Raw genomic sequence first — 9,644 nt, forward strand, 5'->3', positions numbered from 1 at the left:
AATTATGGATCTTAATCTTTAAATCTAAAAGATCAAAGTAATATTTTATAATAATTATTTTAAAAATATTTCAAATCTATTAATAACAAAAAATAAATGCAAATTATAATAACAAAACTTACAATTATAAGTATGCTAATATGTAAATATATATATATAACAAAATAAATATATTAAATAATTAATTTTATGATTTTTAATTATAAATCACTAACACTATTCTTTATAAAAATAAAATCATTATATTTTTTTACAATATTAACACATGATTTTATCATATTTAATATTAAAAATATTAAAGTGAAAAAATCACAAAAACATATATTTTTTAATAAATTAAATTTTAAAACAAATAAAATAAAGGCTTTGATATGATAAATAAAGAAACTTTTAATTTTTTACATGATGTTCTTACATTATAAAAACGAAAATTATTTAAACTAATTATATTAATTATTTTAACATGTAACAATTTTAAAATAAAATGAGCATGTAAAATATAGTAAAAAATTAATTAAAAAAAATTACAATTGGATATTTGTCAAGTCTGTTTTAGTTATTATAATACTTTTATATATTAAACTTAAATTTACATATTTGTGAAAATATTGTATTGACAAATTTATTATTTATTTTAAATTAAAAATTATTTATAATAAGTAAGCACAAGTTAAAGAATTATAATTTTTTGAAATTAAAGGTTATAATATTTAGATACAAATAACTTTTATAACCATATATCTAATATAAATACATAGAATAAAGAATAATATATATCAACACATTAAATTAAAGTTTGAGGGGGCCAAACTAGTTTTCTTATAAAAAAATTTTTAAAATTATTATGAAAATAACATATGTATAAAAATTCAAAATTACTCTTTAAAGGATCCGTCAATGGGTGTAAACAAACAAAGCTGATGATGAATAGTTCATCAATAAACTATTAAATTTAATAAATAATTACGAATAATATTTTAAAAATTATTAATTAAATGAATAAATCATCAATAAAACAAAATTTTTTCATATTTAATTTTTTTATATTTTTATATATTTAAATTTTGATAATTTTAAATATATAACAAAATAACGTGCACGTATGGATGAAAATTTGTTAGTTATCTTAAAGGATATGAAGAAGTAAAAAAAGAGAGGTAATGTTGGATATGATTGAACAATTTATGTTGTTTATTGCTTCCTTTGAACTCCAAAAGATTAACTTTAAAGCTTTTCCTTTTCAAAAAGTTACGACTGCAAATTGGTAGGGAAGGAATTAAAGTGTCATTTAAAAGATTTTTGACTTCACACCTAAGTCTACACTTTTTCTGTACGCAAATGTTGAGCTTACCGACTTTGTTCATTTTTTTAGTATCTTAGTAACTTCTTTATGGTATCATATAATTTGGTTGTTGATTTTTTTTTTTAATGAAATTACCCTTTACTTTCTTGTAGATTTTAAATACAACTCCTTTTATTGTTTATACAATTTAAATGTGATACTTAATTTCATAAAATTCTATTTTTAATTAGAAAATATAAATATTTTTTTGTTAAAAATATTTTTAAAATACGAAGAATTGATTAAAATAATTATGTTACTTATTTTATGAAATAAGAAATCAAAATTAAATGAAACATGAAACAAGCTTGGAAGCTAGATAGATAGAGTTAGATTTGAAGTCCTAGTTAAGGCATTCGAATACCCTTAAAAGAGTATTTGAATACTACTTTTCTGTTTAAAAAAAGGAAAAAGGAAAATCTAACTTGAGCATTCTATTACCTTATTCAAGGCATTCAAATGCTATTATTCTATTTGAGAAATTAAGGTTGGGAATTCGAATGCTATAACATAGGTATTCGAATACTGACTTTCTGTTTGCATTTTAGAAGCAAAAATATAAAAAAGGTATTCAAATGCCCATATAAGGTATCCAAATGCTCTAGTATGAAAATCATAATTTTTCAAAAAAATTAATGAAAGGTTTCTTATGGATAAAAGCATGATCCTTCATATAATGATCATTCACATGAATCATTATATCTATAATTATTCAGAAAGGTGTCTTTTGATAAAAGAAAAGTGTTTGTTAATTGAAATAATTTAATTAAAGAGTCACAACCTTAAAATTTGATCTTTATAAATAAAGATTATGAGATTTCAGTTGAAATATGATTCAAGCAGTTTAAAAGATTGAATAATTCATAAATCCTCTTTTCTTTTACTTATTTTTTCTCAAATAAAGACTAGTAACTTTGACATTATTTCTGTAAAAATTAATATTCAAAGTTAGATGTTTTCATTCTCATTAAGGGATATTTAGTGATTTGATATCACAAGTGTAAATCTGGAAGAAATTTTCATTATATCTCTTTTGCATTAATAATTGATAGGGACGAAATAAACCTTAAAAAAAAGTGGCATTTGCCACGCGCCTTGAAATTATTTTTTTTATTCTTTTAAAGTTTCATTTTAGAATCAACCAAGGCTTAGAAGAGAATAAATAATTGAAGTCACAAGAGGAAGATCATCATCAATTGTAAGTTTGTGAAGATTGTGTAAGTCTTGGATTTCTAACATTTTCATATTTTTGGCATGTCTAATTTTTTGATAAATTTTAAAAACATACTCTTTCACGTTAATTTAATACTTTCAGGATTTTATTTTTTAAAATACTTTTCACAAACATATTGAATCATGTTAATAAACATAAAGAAAGAGACTCATCCTCTAATTACCAGCTAAACTGACTCAAGAGGTTCATGAAATTTTTTTTCCTCAAATTTGATTTACCATTATATTTTTAACAAATAATAAAATGTTATTTATATTTTATTTTAAAATAAAATAATAATTTAAGGTTTATATTTTCATATTATTTTCTTCTTTCTTAACCAATTTAAGATTGTAGACACTAAAGAATATTTAAGGCAAGTTAATTTGTTTAAAATTTTAATACCATCAAGTAAGAAAATAATTATATTATTTATATTAATAATGTGAAATTTAATATAAATTTTTATTAGATATTGAATGTTAGGTACAAAAATACTATCTCTTTCTATGTAATCCTTAATAATTAAATGTAACAAATGTTTATTTCTTTCAAATATAATATACTTTTTTCATAAATAACAATTGCTTAATTAACAACAATTGTTTTTGTTTTACTTTTGTAGTAGTTAAATTGGATAAAAAAAAACTTGAGCTTAAAACTTTTTTTTAATACAAAAGAAATAATAGTTTGTAGATAAAAAAAATACAATGTAAATTTTGAATTTCAAATATATTAATATTATATTTTAAAAATAATTATGCGAAATCAATTGATTTAAGTCATAATTCTTAAAATTTCTTTTTCAAAGTTGAAGACAAAGATATGTTAACTACAATCTTCGGTCCTTTTCAAGTTTTGTATTCATTGGTCAAAAACAAGTTTAATGTCGTAGAAGATTATACCATACGTCCAAATATAAACCAATTAAATATAAACCAATTATCAATATATTTTGTTAGCATATCATTTTCACTTACATTTGTTATTTCACCCCTTTGAAATTCATGCTCTTAATTTCTTCATATGAGAATATTTGAGAGGAGTCAAATCTAATTGTTTATATAAAGCAAATATAGCAGTTAATTTTATACAATTTAATAACAGCAATAGATTAAATCAAAATTATCGTATTATTATTATTATTTTTTGGTTGAGAAAGTTATCTTACTGTTTAATTAATGTAAAATATTTTTTAAAATACTAAATTTAATAAGGATTTTTCAAACAATCATTAGAAATTTGAAATAAAAAATAGGTTTTTTGGTATCAATTTTAAAACCATATATTATTAATATAAAATTTATAGGAACTAAAATGAACAAAATTTAAATGGTTTGGCAACAAATGAAAATATTTTGTTTTTAAAGAAGGCCTAGAATCAAAATCCAAATATTGGAAACAGTTAAATAATAGAATAGAATCAAATCTAAGGACATATATGAAAATTTCCCAAAAAGAAGAGAGCCGTCGCGATCATTAATGGGAAGCACGCGGAAACGAGTCATTTTACCGATTTAACCCCATAGAAACTAGCAAAAACAAAAAATAAAAATAAAAATAAAAATTGAATATTATTAGTATTTAAGAAAACTTTGATTTCCTGTAACTGACAAAATATATGATTATATGATTATAGGATTATATGATTATTTTACTCACATAATGAGAGTGTATAGCACCCTTATAAATAATAAATTAATTTTTTTTTGTACAAATGAGTTCATAGTCTGTTGAAAAAAAATTATAAATATTTAGATTTAAATTTTAAATTTATTAAATATTATCTCTTAAAGTGATTATATAAATCAATAAAATTAAATTTTAAATTGATAATAAATTTGAATTTTATTGATTTTTATAATGTTTTTATTTTATCAAAATTATTTTTTTTATTAATGAGAATATTACATGTCTAATTTTATTTTTTTTCTCTAATTAATTTACGTGAAAGTATGTTTTGCACTATTTTTTCATCATTTATAACAATCAACAAGCTACTTTTTAATTATTTATGAACATTAATGTTTGTCATGAATTTTTATTCTATTTTTCTAAAATAAAATTTTATTCTATTTATTTATATATTTAAAATAAGTTAAAATTTTCTAAAATTTGATAAGCAACTTTATTTTGAAAACTATTAGTATATCTATTTCCTACTTTTAGTTTTTTACTGATCACGAATAAATTATTTTTACAGATCTTAATTAATTCGATTAAATAAGTTGTTAATGTTTAACTATATCTGTATGCTATGAGTTTTCCGTTTCTTATAATTATAAATAATGATTCTTCCTACACTTCTTCAAAAAATTATTCTTTTTCTTTTTCTTTTTTCATAATTTGTCCTTTAAGTTTGACACCCGGGGAAGCCGTTAAGTGGGGCGGATTTTTTCATTTCGGACAAGACAAAAGCTGCCAAAGTGATCCGATCGAGAGTCCGCGAATCATGCAGGTGACTACGGTAGGAGTCTTTGTCTTGAAATAATTAATCGCACGTAAATCTAGGTGTTTTATTTGGGGTCAAGGACAAGGTTACTTCGGAACTCCAAAAGGGGTTTGAATTTTTTTTTTTTTGACTAATTAATTAAAGATTAAACATGCTTTCTTTTGAGGTTTAATAATTAGTGTACTAGATGCTCAATTTAATATTTAATATTTAACAATTTTAATTTAATTAAATTAAAAATTAAACATTCGTTGATACGCTCAAATCAAGATTTTTTAACATATCTAAGTTACACGCGCCATTATCATTGCATTTAGTTGCTAACATTCCTTTTTATCATTAAAAAATAATTTAATTTATTTTTACAAAATTTTCTAAGAAAAAAACCCAGTTAAGATATAAAAGTTTCTATTCTATGCTCAAGTCAATAAAATTTTAAAAAACAAAAAAAAGTTAAATATAAAAATCACTTTTGTACTCTATATATTTTTTGTTAATTTAACAGTTAAAAAATTAAAATATATAATTAATTATATGTACCTTCACTCATCATACGCTTTATACTTTAAACTAATGATTTTAGTAAAATTGATAATATGATAATACCTAATAAAATTATGAGATATGTGAAAAAATTCAGTTTTTGCTATATTATTAGTCACATCAATATTAGAATAAAACTTTTAAAAAATTTTAAAACTTTTAAAAAAATATTAAAAATTCAAAAAAAAAATCTTCAAAATCCAAAAAATTCAAAAATTTTTCTTGAAAAATTAAAAAATTCAAGAAATTGAAAAATTTTTAAAATTTAAAAATCTTAAAAATTGAAAAACTTAAAATTTTTCAAAATCCAAAAAATTCCAAACAATTGATTTTAAAACTAATTTTTTAATTTTTCAAATGAAATTTTTGAATTTTTAAAAATTTAAATTTTTTTGAATTTTAAAATTTTTAGAATTTTTTAAATTTTTTGAAAATTTGAAATTTTCTTCTAATGTTAAAATGACAATGATGATGTGATGATGACTGTGTTGCGAATAAATATTTAAATCTCATAACAGATTTGTTTAAGATTGATTAGATATTACTTAATAAATAAAAAAATTTACAGAAGAAGAATTATAAAAAAAAATAGATTCTTAATAGATAAGTTTGTACGTTTATAAATAGATAGAATTTTTATAAGGATAAGTATAAGAAAAATATGTAAGAGAGTTGTAAGATTTTATGAGATAGATACCCTATAGGATTACAGGAGATTAACGTCTTTATGGGTATGTATGTTTGAATGGACTAGAGAAAAATGAGATGATCCATATAGGTATATTGGTTTGAATGTTTGAAAGTGAGCTAAAGAAAACTGATATGGTCCACATAGGTATAGTGCCTGGGTGCGCATGGATTTATACTTGTTTGGATTGAGAATATTTCATAAGAATAAAAAAGATTGAGAGGGTCTATGGATATTAATAGCAAGTGAAAATGATTTGATATATGTTTGTAATTTTTTTACAACTAGTGGATCTTTTTTCTCTTCTATAGACATTGGTCAATTTGATTTAATCACGTTAAATTATTGTCTCTGATGTGATTGATTAATTATTTGATTATGCTTTCACTAGCGTGAATGTTCAATTGGATTAGAGGCTTTTAAGCCTAACAGTGGTATCAGAGCTGAAGGTTTAGGACGTAGGAAGAGCTGAAGGCTTGAGATGTGAGAATAGGTAAACCCAAAAAAGCTTGATTCAAGAGATAAATTCGAGTTAATGCTTTGATATGTTTTGATAGATCAGTTTGCATGAAGTGTGAAGACATACAAAAAAAATTGATTGTAAGACTTTCATTGTAGGTGGAGCTAAGCATGTTTAGCGTAAAGATTGATGATTGATGAAATTTGAGTCAAGTTGGAGATTGTTGGGAATAATGAATCAAATTTCATAAAAGATTTGTTTGATATTGGTTAGATATTACTTGATGAATAAGAAGACTTATTGAAAAAGAATTCTAAGAGGAAAGAGATTTTTGATAGATAAGTTTGTATGCTTATAAATATGTGAAGGTTTTATAATGTTAGGTGTGAAAAAAAGATGTAAGAGAGTTATAGGGTTTTATGGGATAGACACCCTATAGAACTCTGAAGATTTACATTTTATAGGTGTATATGTTTGAATGTTTGTGAGTGGACTAGAGGAGACTGAGATGATCCATATAGTATGGTACATAAATGCACATGGATATGTATTTTTTTGGATTGAGAATACTTCATAGGACTAAAAGAGATTGAGAGGGTCTATAGGTATTAATTGTTGAGTGTTTATTGATATGGATTATATGTTTGTAATTTTTTATAATTAGTGAATCTTTGTTCTTATCCGTGGATGTAGGTCGATTGGGCCAATCCAAGTTAAATTATTATCTCCTGTGTGCTTGATTGATTGTTTAATTTTGCTTCTATTGGCTTGATTGATTAGAGGCTTTTTTCTTAACAAACTGAATGTTTTTTACATATGTCATGATTTTATTTGATATGTATGCGACCTTATCAATTTGACTAGCGGTTTAATTCAAAATATCAAAAAGTATAACAAAATAAAATTTTGGATATATAATTATGAATTTTATTTATTTAAATACTAAACTGACAAAAACTATATAATACAAATAATATTTTTATATTTAACCTAATAAAAAACTTAGGAATCTTACCTTCATCATCTTTAGTATAAGACTTATATGGGTAATTGAAAGAGATGTATGTTTTCACCTAATTTATCTCAATCTACTTCCATTTTTTCTTTTTTGTGTTTTTCAGATTGGGGTGCTCGCTAATGCCTTTTCCACACAATGTAACCATCTCTCTATAGCTTGATGAGTGACTGAAAATGGTCATGACGTCTTATCAGTGTACGATGACCTACCAAGGCATCAAAAGAAAGTTTTAAGAGAAAAACTTAATAAGTTTTTCCTTTTATGTAACTATTGCAAGAGATTAAGTGCAAAATCATTCATAGTTTTTGTAATTTGTAGTAAATCGCTATAATGATGGCATTAATGAAGCTGGAGACTTATTTCTTATGAAGTATTGTAACCATAAGGAATTGCAAATACTTTTTAATTCTCCCACTTAAAGTGTGGCTTTTCATACCCAAACTCATTTTCATAGGTAACTCCTAAAAGCATAAGTTAGAAAGAATGAAGAATTTAGAGAAAGGAAATGATTAGTGAATGAATTGAGGATGATTTTTGGATTTCAATTAAGTTGAGAAAAAAAAAAGAGAAAACAAGAAATTACTCGAAATCATAGTGTTTGAATTGATTTTTTTATTTAATCTAGATTAAATTCGAGAATTAAATGTATATATTAGGTTTGAATTAGATTTCAAATCAAAGAGTAAAAAATAAAACAATCTAATCGAACTAAATTTATATTTTTATTAGCTTATATATATTTTAAATTTTTATAAATAAAAATAATTAATTTATACTATCGTAATGGTTTTGAGGTTGCTAGATGAATTTAAAAACAAAAGGGAGTAGCCACCATTTTTTTTTACTAGGTGTGATTGACCACCTATTAAAACTTATATTTTTAATAAAATCTTAAAATTAATTAAAATTTATTAAAATATAATTTTTGGGTTTGCGAAAATAGTTTAGGTTTGAGAATTAGTTATTCGTTGCGAATAATTAGCACCCCCACAATGTTCGTTAAAAAAATGATACCAATTAATTATGTGTTATCCTTTTAATTTTGACAAAAATGGCCTTAAGTTTGGTATTTATCAATAATTTCCTTAATTTCTTTGATTTATTTTATTCATCACAATTTTTTATATTATTTTATTCGAGAAAAATAAACTTAAACCTTGTTATTGAAAAAGTTTCAAAAATATTTCAACACATTGATAATATTTGAAGGATATCTCTCACATAGGAATTTATTAAAATTCATTACTCGGATATCTTAAGAATCCCATCCTCGGAGGTAATTTATATTTATTCTCAAAATTAATATTTGAAAAAAATGCATATAATAAATGCATATGATTTATCTTAAATGTATATTTTCTTTTCATAAAAACATTTCTTATTATTTTTTTTTCAAAAAATGAGAAATTTTTATAAAAATTTATTCTAAATATTTTAGTACATTGACAACATTTTAGATAAATTTTTTCACCAAAAGATTTTTAAAGAATCACTACTTGAACTTTTTTAAGATCTTATCCTCAGGATTTCATTTACTTTCCTAATTGATATGTATAAATGAAATATGATGCACATGGATTAATTTGTAACATTATTACATTGTATAAAAGTTCATTTCATTTTTTCAATAAGGAAAAGTATACGATAATTTTTTTTATTGAAAATTTTCCTAAATATCCCAATACTTTGATGATAATTTTAAAAAATTTTCTCACCCAATGATTTCTTAAGAATCACTCTTTGGACTTTTTCATAATCTCATCATCGAAAATTCAAATATTTTATTATTATTATTATTATTATTATTATTATTATTATTATTATTGTTTTACTTTAAAAATTACATCATAATATAATTATTCATAAATTATTTCCTAAAAAATGCATATTTTATAAATATTTTATACTTTTATTTCTTAAAAAAAACT

This window comes from Durio zibethinus, chromosome 19, assembly GCF_047325235.1.
Source record: "Durio zibethinus cultivar Kanyao isolate XHJ-2024 chromosome 19, ASM4732523v1, whole genome shotgun sequence".
In the NCBI taxonomy this organism is placed as follows: domain Eukaryota; kingdom Viridiplantae; phylum Streptophyta; class Magnoliopsida; order Malvales; family Malvaceae; genus Durio; species Durio zibethinus.